At 41.8% G+C, this 16436-nt stretch overlaps 1 protein-coding gene across 3 annotated transcripts in view; it reads right to left on the bottom strand.

Moving 5' to 3' along the window:
- Nucleotides 1-16436, bottom strand: part of epb41 (erythrocyte membrane protein band 4.1) — a 60419-nt gene that overhangs the window by 21428 nt on the left and 22555 nt on the right. The gene's annotated exons all lie outside the window — the stretch shown is intronic.

Consider the following 16436-nt stretch of genomic DNA (forward strand, 5'->3'; position numbering starts at 1 on the left):
AAGCTTTAGTGATGTCCCTCACTGGTAAGTCACTTTGCCAGATGACTAATGTGATGTAATAAATATTGACATTGAGGTAAAGAAATTGTTGACATTTCTAAGAGCTGATGGCAAGACAACATACATATTTAACACATATTAAACTTCAAATTCACAATGTTGAGTTTCCTGTACCTTTCAACTAAAATCTGTTCTATTTGGCTACATGATGAGACTGGAGTAGGCAGACAGAGCAACCTGTAGTCTCATAGATGTTCACCACAGGGGAGGGGCAGTGGTGACTTCCACACAAGTGATGTCATGTACATACCCTGCAGTCTCCAGAGGGACCATCATCAAAGACATGCAAGGCAAGAAAACACTGTCATTCATACCAAAAGAGCACAACTGCATCACATATTCAAAGGTACACAGGTCAGTTTTGATACATTTATTATTTTTTATAGTACCTGTAACACGCCTTGCTGTAGCTTAAAAGTAATACTAGAAAAGTCACAATATACCAAGACAGATAAATCCAGTGGCTGAATGAGGGGATGTCCATCAAGAGACAATGAAAAAAAAGTGTCATGTACTACTGTGTCACAGTGAAAAGTACAGGATTACAGATTTAGAATTATCAAAACAAATCCAACGACACTGAATTATCAGCAGGTGATACACATGTGCACACACCCACCATTTACTGAGCATGCACCCTCTTTTATGTTTGTATTTATTTAATCAGCAGCGTTGTAAAAGTAGTAAAGACATGTGAAAGCTTGTATTATGTCAGTCCCACCAACATTTCAAAGGGTAAACATTATACTTTCCCAGAGTTTGTTTACACCCAGTCATATGTTTTTACAGTTACATTTTAAAGGTGTGAGTCTGAGCATCATCTATACTGTGGAAACAACATTTTTTAAACTTTGAAACTATATTGAAGAATCCATGATACAGTATATGGCAATTGATTCTTAGAAGATGGTTTAGCAATGCACGAAAAGTAAAACAAATATCTCCTTTAAAACAAAACCTGGAAAAGTTCTCAGGAAACTAACAATATTGTGGAAGGAACAACAGGAAACTGGTCAGTAAAAGGGAAGAAAAATTAAAGATTACATGGTCCACTAACATGACACTACACATCTTAGTGGACCAGACTGAGGCCAGCAACAAACTGCACTTCAAGCTTTAACATATGAACCATGACAAAACTTCAGTAAATGTTCTCTAACCCTGAAACAAAGGATCAATCTCTCTACCTGCACTGTTCAGACTCATATGCAGACCAAATTTAAAGCTAAATATGCAACTTTTCATGCTGAATAACAATTGAAATGTACACTCACTAAGCACTTTATTAGGAACACATGTGCACCTGCTTATTCATGCAATTATCCAATCAGCCAATCATGTGGCAGCAGTGTATGAACTCCTGCAGATCCAGGTGAGGAGCTTCAGTTAATGAAGAAAACTGTGACTCAGTGACTGTGACATGATTGTTGGTGTCAGACGCTGGTCTGAGGGTTTCTCAAACTGCTGATCTCCTGGATTTTCACTCAGAATGGAGCAACAACAAAAGCATCCAGTGAGCAGCAGCTCTGTGTTGATGAGAGAGGTCAGAGGTCAGAGGAGAATGGACAGACTGGTTGGAGCTGACAGAAAGGCTACGGTCACTCAGATAACCACTCTTTACAACTGTGCTGAAGCTTCAGGGTGAACACCACGTCCAACATTCAACAGCAGAGACCACGTCAGGTTCAACTTCCTGTCGCCCAGACCAGAAACTTGAGGCTGCAGTGGACACAGACTCACCAACACTGGACAGTTGAAGACCTGGTCTGATGGATCTGGATTTGTGCTGAGGCAGCAGATGGTAGAGTCAGAGTCTGAATCCATGGACCAACCTGCCTGGTGTCAACAGTCCAGGCTGGTGGTGGTGGTGTGATGGTGTGGGGAATGTTCTCTTCTTAATACCAATCAATCATGGTCTGAATGTCTCAGTCTGTCTGAGTATTGTTGCTGAACATGTTCATCCTTCATGACCACAGTTCACCATCTTCTAATGGCTCCTTCCAGCAGGATCATGCTCCATGTCACAAACTGGTTTCATCAACATGACAATGAGTTCAGTGAACTTCAGTGACCCACCCCCCCCCCCCCCTCCCACCCCCCCCCCCCCCCCCCCCCCCTGCTGGTCTCTGGACCTGAATCCAGATAGACACACCTTTGGATGTGGAGATTGGCAGCTTGAATGTACAGCTGACAGATCAGCAGAAATGATGTGATGCATCATGTCAACATGGAACAGAGTCTCAGAGGAAAGTTTCAACATCTGGTGGAGCCATGACATGAAGAACTGAGGAACTACCCAATGTTAGTGTGCTGTTCCTAATAAAGTGCTCACTGAGTGTATCTACTACCAGCAGAATGAGAATCACGGTACCCTGCAGCGTCTGTTATGTGACACCAGAACTGCTGCTTGCAATGTCTGGATCGACTGTTTACTTTCACAAACACAAAATGTTTTTCTACAATCTGTCTTTTAGAAGCCAAATTTCTCAGATGTTAAATGTAAAACAATAATCAGCCGAACTAGGACTTTGCCATAATAAAAAGTATGAAACTGGCAAAACTGATTTAAATCAGGAAATATCTGATCAAAGAATAAGCTACTGCATTATAAATTTGACCAAACCTCTGATGCCAACTTTCAGTACTTTTTGGTGCTATTGACACTTTCATGTCTGTAGGAAGTCGTGTGCCCTTCATGTAGTGAACGTAAGGGTGTGGAGGTTGGGGTGATGGGTGGGTAGGTAGAGCATCTGACTTTATTGCTAGAGACAAGAGTCTGTGTCTGGTCATGATCCTGGTTGTTCCCTTATTTTTGCAAAGAGTTCTAATCACCTGACCCTCACCCTAATTATTTTAAAAACACTGGAAAATTAAACAACGTTCACTTTGTAGTTTCATATTGTAAAATGTATTTTTTACGATTCTATGTGTAGTTGGTAGAACAGACATTTTCAGTCACTGCTGCAGTACAACAGGAACGCTACAGCAACAATAATAAGATAAGAGAACTGCAAGACAACTGACACCTCTCAGCTGTCTATTTTATCTTCTCCAAATTCCCCCTTTTAACCACTCAGATCCCAGGGCTGCTGTTAACCAATCATTCTGCTGCTGTCAGGTTCCTTTCTCAGGTGGTATCTGGAATGTTCTGTATCTATTAAGCTCCATATTGGACGAATCGTACAACACAAAAAACTTTAGTAATGGATCTGAGCTTCCCAACAACTGTTCCAAACTGGGCCTGGTAGTGTGGGTTTGGACCGCAACATGTTCTGAGCTTTCAAGTACTGGGCATACCTTTCTGGTGCAGGTGTGCAGGAACCGAGTTTATGCTTGATTATCATCTCAAAAACGAAAGTTAGCTATTGGCTTCATAAAGCTATCAACAGATTAAATCAATAATTCTTTCACTCTACTCATTGTGATATGTGCGTCGATGCTACCTGTTTATAATTTAACTGTGTAAGGTTGTAATGCTTCCATTCTGAACACTGACAGTTAGTTTGGTAACTTATTAACAATGTGAAGACGATAGAAGAAAAGAGCCTTTGTCAGTATCTGACTGGTGCAAGCATATGGCTGTTTCCTGGAGCTGGTACAAGTGTATGAATTTAGCCAGAAAGTAGAGAAACCTTCTCTTAAAAGATGAGGAAGTCTAAGGCTATGTCCACATTACTATGCTTTCGTTCCAAAGTGCATCTCTTCTTCTACATTTAGCACTTTTGAAAACTTTTGGAAATTCTGCTGGACCTGTTTTAATTTGAAAACTCTAGGGTTGTGTTTTATTTTGAAAACTCTGGGGTTGTTTTGTCATCTGGACGGACCAAAACTGAGACCTTTGGAAACAATGATGTAGAGACGCACGGTCTCTACTGATTGGGTCTTATCAGCCTGGACTACCAGTAGTAAATACATGATAATGAATTTTCAGGTGTGATAGTCTGGACAGAGATTGTTTCTGATACAGAGCTAAAATGGTTGTCTGGACAGAGATAATAATACTGTGGACGTAGCCTAAGACCCCACCCCCCAACTATCCTTTCATCCCCTCGCAGAAGATTTAACAAACAATCACGTTTGGCCATCATGTGACTCCAACAACTCTAACGACTGTCGTTACAACAACCAGGAGCACTAATCAAGTGCATCAATGGCCTTGATAACGACCCCACAGAGGCTAAATACCTGGGTCTCCTCACCAGTCAGTCAGAACTGAAGAAACCTCTTCGATGAGAGGTGAAACATCTTTAAGTATTAACAACAAGTCCAGTTGCCCTCAACTTTTCTTGGATACGCAAAAGAATTGTGTTGTTAATTTTGCTGCCAGCTCTGGGATCAAAATCAGGAGCATAAGAACCTGAAACACTGTTGGGCCCGAAGCATCGTCCATGGTCTGCAGTGGTAACTCTGCGACCTTTACTGTAGATCCAACATATTTCCATTACTTCTCACTGCTGGAGAGAGCCACTGCACCAAGGCAGGTACTGATTTTAGCTTTGAGTTCCAAGTGCTCCAGGCCCACCTCCACCTCACTGCCCCTTGTCACCATGTGTTAGACATTCATGTCAGTGTTTTAGTGTCAGTTTCAGACAATGTTCTAACTCCAGGAGTAGGTCTCCTTGGTCAACAATGGTACTGTGCACTTTGGGAGATTTCTATGATTACGCTGGTCACTCAGGGATTGTATTTAAATTATTAAGGTGTCTTGAGACAAAACGTGAGGAAAATTTAAGATGGGGGGAAAAGTCTACTTCATAAATCTATAGAGAGGACAGGAAAAGAAGAGAGGAGGAAAATAACAGAACTTCCTGCTGACTTCTGACATTAGCTTTCTGAGAAGGTGCTAGCAGCTGCTAGCTACAACTAACACTTGGCACCATTGGTACATTGGCTGTTTGGACTGAATAAACACAAATTTATGTGACTAGCGCAAGGTGGTCATTCACCTTGTTTGGTCTGAACATCTCCATTGTAGAGCAGGGTCAATCAAAATTAGATGGGCGAACAGCTAATGCAGTGGGTACATATACAAATGTTTAACAGCACAAAACCAAAGAGCACCGAAGTGAAGCTCCACACAGACTTCCTCTATGACAGGATCCAGCAGTAATGCACTGCAGTGGCAGAAATGAAATGAACAATCCAAAATGTTTGCTGTTATAATTTCTGCTGTGACCAGACTTTCAGGGTTCATCAAGATGAGTCACAAAGAAAATCACATAGAAAAGTTGCATATCATAGCTGCACATACAAAGAATACCTCCTACAGTCATGCAACTAACAGGTTGTTTTGATAACCAGCGATGATGTCATGTAAACAAGTACACCATGCCTTAACAAGTTCAACAGCTACAGTTTAAGGCATTTGAAGGTACATGAGCACTGCAGGATCGCACTGAGCCGACTACTTCAACATGATGTGTTACATATTTAAATCACTTTATCCTCATTGGAGGCTGGACCTCATTGTCCAATGAAAACCACACATCTCCAGATATGTTGATAAGTTTCATTGATTAAGATTACATGTTTCTTTATAGGTTTAGGACATTCTCCTGTTAGGCTCATGAAACCCTTTCAAAAGCCACTTAAAAACTGTTTGTGCTGCAAATAGTTTCATTAGCTGTAAGCTTTAAATATTGAGATAGCTCAGTCACTCCCTGAACTACAGCCACTGAACCAAATGTTGCTCAGGGCCACTCTTCTTCACCTCTGGACGACTACAAAAATATTTACTCTTCATTGATCTACAGTTTTATTCCATTTGGTCACTGTTGTATTATCCTAATGTTGTGGCTGTGTCTACACGGTTGGTCCAATCATTGATTACAGCTTCAGTTATTAATGAAGTCAGAATCATTATTTGACTACAAGTCACTGGAAAAGTATAAAATTGTTGTGATGCATTCCTGAGTTAACTTCTTACCTCCTCTCTACTAATGGACTCTTATATTACACTTCAACCTGATTGCTGACACTTGGTCTGAGATTAACATGGGGCTAATGCATGTCAGTCACAGCAGCAATCTGCTGAGCTTCACACAGATTCTTAACACTGTCTGAGAGCTTTGGTCAACTGACTGAACTGTTCTTCCTCCACAGAGCTGAATGTTGTCCAGGTGCTGTACAACAGAAACATCCTAAGTGAGGTCTCAGTATATTTCGAAATTTATCATGCAACCTACTACGTTCCTGTAATGTAGCAGCAAAAAGTGCTAACCACTAAGGAGAACATACTGTATATACAATGCAAGTGCTAAATTATAGTTACCATATTTCCTTCAGTCAAATAAAAGCCGGGTCTCCAATAATGGCTGGGGGTGTGGTCAACACAAACAAAGGCCAACACAAGTGGATAAACTCCTGGAGCCAGATGCATAAATGATGCGTACACACAAAAACCATGCGTATGCAATTGTCCACACATAAATTGGTCTTTGTAAACACAGACTGTGTCACCTCACTCATTCCTTTGAACAGTGAAAATACAAAATAAGCTGAGACATGTAATTTAACATGAAATAAAATAATCAACTTCACTTAGCTTCATTCATTATCATCATTATAAGTTTTACTGTTCACACAGCAATAACGATTTTACAATTATAAACAGAAAAAATGTGTTTGTGCTCAATGTTTCTTTCAGCATTTCATATCCTGATTATTTATTGTGAGTCATTCTGTAATTGTCTGATACTATTTGAATATTTACTGATCACAGTGTTAGAGCCTGTGGAACCTTATTAAGACTCTCTAGTCCCAATAAATGAAGTTCAGAGTGAAACAGGACTTTACATTAGAGTGATTATACTAAAGTAAACTGATGCAGGTTTTTACCTTAGTTTCACAATCAGTGAAATTCTTTCTCGTCTTTCTTCTCTGTGTCTGATCACTTGTGGTACAGACAGTGTTTTTTATACAAAGTGATTGATTAAGGGAGGGTCTTCATCCATTTATGGCTTCTTGTGGGAGTAGAAATGAGGCTCCTGCACATGCGCCCAATTTCTCAGTGAGTGAGATTCATAAAGCTGAACCATGTGAACACACAGCTTTATAATTCTGATGAAAAGACTGTGTATGTATATTTCTGGTTTTGTGCTTACACATAGTTTTAGTCATGAGTCTATACAGAGTTTTATGCATGTGGCCCCTGGTGTCTGTCATATAATGTGCAGCCGGTTAATCATGCTGTTTTTAACACTTTATCATTCTGGATTTAATTATCTAAAGTATTTGATTAATTCATTCTGATCCACTTTGCTTTGTCCTCCTTTAATCATGTCATATGGTATACCTGAAAATGTTTCACAATAAAAGCCCTGTTAAGAAATGAAGCGTTCCTGTCCACTAGAACACTAAAGAGCATTTAATTTGAAATAGTTACAGGAAGCGTATTTGTATTGTATTAACAGTGTAAAGCAGTAACTTTAACAGGGCAAACAGGAGAGGACCAAAATGAGGCTTCCTACTAAAATATGACCAATTATAGTTATCAAACTGAGAGAGTTAGAAATAAAGCCTTGTTACCTTCTGCAGTCGGGGTAAATAAAGGCCCCGGCCACTATTAGAGGAAATACGGTATTAGTAACATCACACTCTGTATTATCACGTTTCATTTATGAGAACACAGAAAACGTAAAGTTTTTCTGAAAAAGAAATGATACTTCACTGATTCTTTAAGCGAGAGAATGTAACTCTTTTACTGCTACTTGGTCTGGTATGACCAATAGCTTATGGTGGATAATGTTAGCTAACACTGGTCACGGTTTTAACTAAGATTACCAGGGATTTTACCGATTTTATCACACGTTTAGTATTTTAGCATTTATCACACCACTGTCATTGACCTTTTGCTCAGTGTCTCCCCTGAACGATAGCTTAGCAACCACAGGTTTCCTGATCAGGAACACAAAAGCAAAAGTGTAAGGAACGAATTAAACAGTGTGTTTGTCTGCTTTAACTTAAACTGCTAATGTTAGCATGCCTGCTTTGTGGGGTTATAGGTTACATAAGACAAAGGACTGGAGCCTCCTCCGTGTGAGAGCTGGTCCCAGAGGAAACCATACCTCTGTCTCTCTCCTGCTGTTTATTGGATTTGGGAGGTTTACACTCCAGTACCAACAACCCAGCAAAGCTATTTCCCCCGAGATAGTGTTATGTTTGCCAAACGCAGTGGTTAGTTTTAATTCCCAAAGCCTTTAGAGGGATTCATTACATGTGAAGAAGTGGTTTAGCAGTGGAGCTCCTCACTGGTGACTGTGAGGTCTGCCATCAGCTCAGCTGTGGCTCAGAGGTTGTTACCTCTTCGTTTAAAGCTGAATCAAACACTGTGAAAGCCACAGAAAAAATCATAATGATAACATTGTCCACAACAATAGGCTGCTGAGCTTATGTGCAGTGTTTTATAACTAAACGCAATAGCTGGAACCAGGAACATAACCCAGAACTGAAGAAACCAAAGGGTGAATCTGATGAGCGGAAATAATAAATACAAAAATAAGAGAGTCAGAATCAGACCTGCACATTGTAACTCTATGAATGGTGATGCATTCACTTACTGTTGTACTTACAGAAGTAAATTTAAACGGTGATGCGACCACTTAGCTAAAGGTAAAAAGTGAATGAACTACATTGTGTGGGAATCTTTAAACTGAACTGAAGGTATTTGGCTGGATCGCAACAGTCGGGCCAGCTCTATAATCTGGAATGTCCCTGACTGACTGAGTGATCATATTTCAACCACTGGTCAGCTGAGTGCCTTGTCACTGAGTTGGTATTTCTGGTACAAACGGGTTCTATTGCTGGGTGTTTACAGCTGCAGTGTTGTTAACTTAGCTAATTGTCTCAGGGTTTAGAGACTTTGTTTCAAACAGACTGGGTATAAACCTGGTTCAGGTCTGGACCATGTATGGATGCTGACCAGGGGGATCAGGACTACACCTCTTGTTACAGGCAGTCTACCGAGCCGCTCTGGTTTCCCAGCTTCTCGGGAACTGCAGGGAAAAGGAGGAGCACTTCCAATACACTGAGCCTCACCTCCATTACATAAGACACACCGAGCAGAGAGAGCAGGAGAGAGGGAGGGAGAGAGAGAAGTCATCGGTAACAAGGCTTCATACTAACGACTATGACCAACTCTACATATCAAACAGGGAGTTAGACACAAAGACCTGTCTTTAATGAAAGTATGTAACGTCCTGGAGTTGAAGTAAAATAAAGAATAAACTATTGTGGATCCAGACAGAGGCTGTGCTTTGTTTGAGAGACTAAATAAGAAAGATATTGTGTCTCTTATAACTTTCTCTCTGAGTGATCATGTTACAGTAAATCCAGCTCAGTCTTTGTCTTTCATTGTGTATGTGTTTGATGATTTTGTCAGATGACATTGCAGTTATACAATCAATTTGACCATAAGTCCAGACATATACAAGGTGTTAGCATGGATACATGATCATGGATGTGAGTGTTGATGTATTCTTAGTCAAAAGCAGGAGACGGTTTTGAAGCACTTAAGGTATAGGTAATTAGCTAGCCAGTGACAGTCGTCATATCACTCAGCAAAACGATTAGGGTAAAAACAAGAATTTGCATTACCTCAAACTGAGAGGATACAGACTTGCTGTGGATTTTCCCTAATAAATCTGCCACCTTCATCACTGTAGAGAGGTTGACAGGCAACACTAAATAAGCAGGGGAGGAGCTCAGCAAGGGTCAATGGCTAATTGTGGCCTCAGTTCAGCATAAGTTACATAAGCTCACTTTAAAGAGTAAAATTTCTTTTTGAGTTTGGCCATTTGTGGCTAAAACAAGATGCATGTAAGAAAGTAACAGGAATAACTGTAGGTATAGAACATGTAGAAATTATGACTTCAAGGTAGAAGGACAAAACAGCTCTTGAATGAAGCAGTCTCTGGATGGTGGGGGCTCCCTTTCAGGATTAAATGTTCAGGGATCTCTCTGTTTAACTGTCTTTTAAATGAAGGCCAGCCACAGCATGGTGAGGGCCATCACCAACAGCCCTGACAGGAAGAAAGACATCCGGGAGGGCGTGAGCCTGGCTGGGTTTAGCTCGCACGGGTTAACCGAGCTCCTCTCCTCATCTTGCATATTGATAGCCACCCTCAGAGTGTGACCATGAGCTTGTTCTTCCTCCTCCTCCTCCTCATCATCATCATCAACCCACTCAACCTCACTGTCCTCCTCATCTTCTTCCAGCAGACAGTCATGTCTATGCGGCGGCGGCCCCCCTGGCACTGGGGACAAACTACATGCCCTTACCTTGTGTCCGAACAGAGACTGCCTCCCTCGCTGTGCTCAGCAGCAGCAGACCAAGAGAGACAGATAACAATGAACAGAGAAGTGGGATATGGTCAACTGACAGGAGAACGGGGAAGGGGGAGAGAGGGATGAGGAAATGGAGGACGGTGATTCTGGAGGGAAGGTACAAGAAAGGGAGGCTCTGAAGGGTATTTAGTGAGGGGGGTGCAGCCACCCACAACTTTTAATAAAGCTGTTTGTGGTATTGCCTGACAGAAGAATGTTAACATGTACAGACAATTCACTTCACAGTACACAGTTACACCAGCTGTTAGCTTTGTGGAGACACTTGTAAACATCATCACTGGGCTAAGCTCATACTCCAGTTATGATGAGGTGAAGATGCTGGGCGGCTCACTGTCACATCAAACAGGATAAATCTGGTTCTTACTAATTCTGTCAGAGGTGACTTATTGCTTTAATAAGCGCAGAGGATACTGACTCAGGATAGACTAGTTTTTATCACCTGGGGTCATACTTTTGTAGCTATTTATTATAACATCGTGCTCCTCAAGGTAACTGCCAAGGTGTGGGAACACAGCAACACTGCACAACAAAGTATGAAATATGAGCAGCTGTTAACATGCCAGATTATCTAAACTACTCTCTCTGCAAGTAAAACAAAGAGGGTTAGGTTTGGGCTGGGACTAGGACTGGTTAACCCTAAACTAACCAAATGGGAGTCAGAGTTAGTTGGTTACCTGGGGTAAAACGTTAATCAACCTTAATTGGCCCCGTAGCCAGTAATGTTGCAAATAATTCCTTATTGCGTATTAAACCATGTGTGCACAAGTCTGGTAGGTCAGAGTTGAAAAGACCAGGAAGTCACTCTCTGAACTATGATTGTTTACACTTTGGATAATCATATTACAGATGATGTTTGTTTTCTCTACAGATTGGCTGACCCTGTAGTTTGTTTCCTGTCTGATCATCTGAACCCTTCTTTTTCTTCACTGGTTACACTTCGTTTATAGTGATATTGCCCTACTCCAAGGCCTCGCTAATTAACCTGTTCAGCTCAGCTCAGGATTTTAACCTGTGATCAAACCTCATGTCATGAATTTTTGCACAATTCCTTCTGTTGGCTTTGGTACACTGATGCCATGTTTGTATAAGAAATAATCCTGCAACAGAAATTTCAAGGTTAGCTGGAGCATTTTGGCAGAGACATTCTGTTGCTGTATTAGCCAGTTAAGTAGCCAGCTCTGGTTGTTACACAGGATATGAGCTGTGGTTTAGTAGTGGGCAGATGAGATAGTTAGCTGGAAGCATGTAGGCTACATGCTACATCCACATTAATACATGCCCCATGAAACAAAAACTTTTGAAACACTGTTGGCCGCCTTTTAGTTTGAAAACTCTTGTGTTTTAGTTTGAAAACTTTGTGTTTTAGTCTGGATGGGTGGAAAAAGACTTTTGAAACAATGACACAGACACCTATGTTCATTTCCTGATTGTTGTATCCACAATGTATCCACGATGGATAATGCTCTAACATGTTGCTGTATTTGCTTTGCCATTCCCAATCTATGTTATGCTCTGCAACGACCGCTTATACTATATGAATAGTTCCACCTTGTCACCACTCCAAGCGAAGAAATCTCCGGTCTTGTTTTTTGCCATTGTTGTTCCACATTCGTTGTATTTTTTGCAAGTAAGCAACCAACTGCAGAGTAGAAAATCTGCTTCCTGTTTGTGTACGTGAGCGATCATGTGATATGCCTTTTAAGGTGCGTTAGCATAGACGGAGATCATTTCCGATATGGAGCTAAAATGCTCATCTGGATGGAAACGTATCAGTGTGGTGGGTTAATTTGAATGAAGCTGCAAGGCACTGCTCTGCGCAGGCAGATTAAAGCAAAGCTGCAACCAACAAACAGTTGCATGGAGACCGATTGTGTGTGTGATCACAGCCTTACTGAAGGATAACAGCATCACTACGTGGGTCACCCAGCTGTATGGGTACAATGAAGCATTTACCATTTCCTAACGCCTTACCTCAAAGAGCCAGTCATGGATAAGCAACTGTAGACAAAGCAGCTCTGATTTGGATTTGCTCACATGATAGAAGTGGGAAGCAAGGGCACTAGTAAGAGAAATACTCGGCATCTAAAGAGTATAGAGGGTTTCTTCATCGCTGCCTTTCCAAAGCTAAAAACAAAAGAGCAGTGTGTTTATATCCTCTTTGGAAAGACAGTAACATCAGCACGCACTGATTATTAGTTTACCACCTAGAGTGTTAATGAAGCATTACTTCCATAGCCATGAGTTTGCATATCATTAATTAATCAAACGGCATTACAGGTGATGTTAGAAGAGAGGGAGCCTGCCCTGGTTGCTAGGATATCAGAATTTGAAGTAAAATTGAAAAGTGAAATTGTTTGTTTATATGTTGGTGAAATGTTTTTTCTCTCTGTACTATAGCACCAGAGCTCTTTCACTTCCATGACCTCTACATAGATTATCAACTGGTGAGGATGCTGGCTTAAGACATGCAGCTTTGACTTAGCATGACATTGTCTATGTAGCCATCAAATGCACAATTAAGACCCTTTTACTGGGTTCTCATTTTGATTTTCATTTGACATTCTTGAGTCAGCCAAAAACATTTAAAAGGTCTCCTGCAGATGGAGTTTTCAAATCAGGTAGCCATAGTTTAGCTGGAAACATCTAAGGTCACTGACTAAAGATGAAACGCCTACTTTGGTCTGCCTGTGTGTGAAATCAAGAAGGTGGCAGATCCCAATTCAGGGACGCAGGTCGGCGGAGGCTCAACCAAAATGAGGCTAGTTGCACTGATGTGACACGATCAGTCTTCAGATGCAGCCTCTGAATTGGGACACAGCTAGTATGAACTGCGCACAGTGCTAGAATGGAAAGCTTAATGGGCATAGCAACAGTAACTAGGGGGGGGTAGGGAATTACTGACACTGATGCTGTTTGAATTCATTTGACCATGATTGGTCTCCACTGTGTTGGGCAACAGTAGCTCAGCTAAAGGAGGAAGAGGACAGTCAATGCTGATTTATTCAAAGGATATCAAACGTTCATTTAAACATTGTGAGAATGAGCATGAGCTGAGTTACTGTGACAGAAAGACAGTCACTGAAAGATCGTGCAGTTTGTAAAAGGATGGCAGGGACAGAGAGGTGGTCAAATCAGGCGGCACCTTTTGACATAGCAGTGGTGGCAGAGGGAGAAGGAAGGAAGGAGGGGAAGAGGGGAAGAGCAGAGTTGGACCGGCTATCTCTCACAGCTAAAATGCTGGTGCAAACTGTTTTGGCAGTGCAAAGTTGTCTGAATGCCAACAGGATGGAAGAAACACCAGGAAGCTAGCTGGTATTAACAAAACTATAATGTCATCTGCATTTTTTACAATGCACCAACAGTCTGTCAATTATCTTGGCATCTCAGATGACTCTGGAGGAACTTTTGAAGGTATTTCTGCTCTGCACTCAGTGGAGCTGATGGGGATGTAGTATTGCACACAGGGTGAGGTCTGTGTCTAGCCTGCAGGAATCTAACAGCTCAGGGAGAATCTGAGTTTTTAACTGGTGGATGGTGATGCAATGGATACTATTTCTATTTTTTCATCTCATGTGTCATCATAATTCCAAGCATTCAGCAATAATATGAAATTACCAAGATTGTGCCTCAAGCTTTCAGCAAAAAAAAGTGCCATTATGGCTGGATTGTTGAGTATTAAAAAAGGAGATGTCATTATTGTGCAGGATCTCATGGCTGAGATAGAAACTGAGTCTTCAAGTTGTGAGAGGAGGAGAGCTGAGAGCCGGGGGGGGACATGGGCAGGTCAGAGAACTGAGATCCTCTCTGACCTTCAGTCTCATTGTCTGAACGAAAGGATGGTGGAGGCTGTGGGGGAGAGGATGGAACTGGTGGGGTTTTTACCGGGGTCCGAACAGGCCCAGACTTCAAAGAGGAAGTGAAAGGAGAGGAGGACAGACGTGGCAGAGATACAAGACAGAGACACAGAAAAACAAATAAAGACATCCAGGTAGGATTAGATACAGGGAAGAGGATTGGAGGGTGAGACAGATTGGGGGAGGGGGGGTCAGTCCTCTGACTACTGATCATTGTTCTTTAACTTATTTTCTTGTGTTCTTTTGCTCTTCAGTCTTTCACCGATCATATCAGGCACAAGAGTCTCATGCAAATACATTATCAGGATTAACCTGGCCATGCGACTGATTGGCACATCAAGCAGGATGGCAAAGCTTGCAGTAGCCATTCACAGAGCAAAGGCAGCGGTAAGGGGTGAGAGCTTAGGGTTAAAGGGGGTGGGATCTAGGACAAGGCACCTACAAAAGGTGCCAGTATGCTTCAAACGCAGTGGTTGACAGAAACCTATTCCCCCCCACACTTATCCGACTTCCTTCCAGGGACCCGGCATCTAACAGTATCTGTAACTTTTCCAAAACCAACTTCACAAAGCAACTGGACAGGTGTGTGGAGGTGAGATGCAGTGAAGTTTGCATGATGTGTCGGTTTTGTCAAGTACAGCACCACGAATCCCCTTGTCCCCATTCGTACACTGCATCAAGTCTGGTCCCTCTCTGTGAAGGCCAGCCCTACACTCTCAATTCTGTGTCTCAATTCACGTACTTCCACACTCACACTTGCTATTTTGAGTGCGTTCACACTGACAAGTACCTGGATGGTGCACTTCGCACCTTTAACGGTCGCCATCTTGGCTACGTAGCAGAAAGGGGTTGGAAGGGGGGGGGGGCACCAACGTATTCTCAAACTTGTGAAAATGGCCACAGAGGAAGGAGGACGTCAGTGGAGGCTTAATTTCCATGTGACATGACACAAGAGGCACACACAGGAAAGTAAAACGTTCATTTAAAGTCAAGTGAGCAAAGCAGCTGGAAGGCAGGTGACAATCATGGTCAGATGTTGCTATCATCAATTCCGGAGAGTGCACAACAGCACACTACGCCAGTGAGTATACTGTGTACTACATGTGAGTGTACTGACTTGAAGTATCCAATTTGATACACAGTGTTTAGAACAAGTATTACCACCTCTGCCTTCAGACATGCTCAGGCAACACTTCTACAAACTAGTTGGTTTGAAGCATACTGAACCCTTTATTGCTGCAGCTGAGCACAGTCTGTTGATGCTTGTTAACAGTGGGCCATGGCCACAGCCTCCAGGAGCCATTCTTTACATTGCTCATGAGGAAAACACTGGACAGTGTTGACCTTCTGCAGCCGAGGCCAGAAAGCATTAGATCAGAGCACCTTTACCTCAGACACGCCACCAACTACTCTGTGTGCAGGTACAACTGGGGACATCCTCCCCTGCGTGTGCGCACACACACACACACACACACACACACACACACACACACAGACACGCCATTTTCACATTGGCAAATATGAAAAAACTCCTGAAGTCTAGTCCCTCTGTGACTGCAGTTCTAGTCATGCTAAAGCAGTGAAATGATATGGAGAGAGCCAACAGCACCACCTAATGGAAGATCAGTGAACAGTTCTGGATGATGAACTACACTGTGGTCATCTGTTGTACTCTTCATGTTCAACAACAATATGTTTATAATATGTTCAGTACTGTGCATATGTATGTCTTGCCCATTATAATCCTCCATGCAGGTGTGTACATTTTATTTAAAAGTAGTGGTAATATACAACTGAAGACAATAGTGCAATTGTCTTTATGCACTAGTACAACACAAATTAAGTCTAATAGAAGCACCCTGTGTCAATATCTAGATTTAGATTCTAGAATATTCAATATTGGTCACATAGTGCCTGTTCTCAAACATCTGTAGACACATACACACCTGGTCAGATGTCAACATCTGTTCAAATGACGCCCTTTTTCACAGCAGACATTTTGACTGGTCATGGTAGGAAAAGCCTTGTTCTAATTACTACTAACATTAACATCTTACTAATGACATTAACAACGCTTTACTCTGTTCAAGTGCCCAATAAAGCTGAAGCAGCTAATTGGAATTCAGCCAACATTCATGTGATTATTTACACCAACAGGTCAAATTGTCTTCCATGAAA

This window comes from Seriola dumerili, unplaced genomic scaffold (assembly GCF_002260705.1).
Source record: "Seriola dumerili isolate Sdu_G_001 unplaced genomic scaffold, Sdu_1.0 BDQW01000078.1, whole genome shotgun sequence".
NCBI classification, from domain to species: Eukaryota; Metazoa; Chordata; class Actinopteri; order Carangiformes; family Carangidae; genus Seriola; species Seriola dumerili.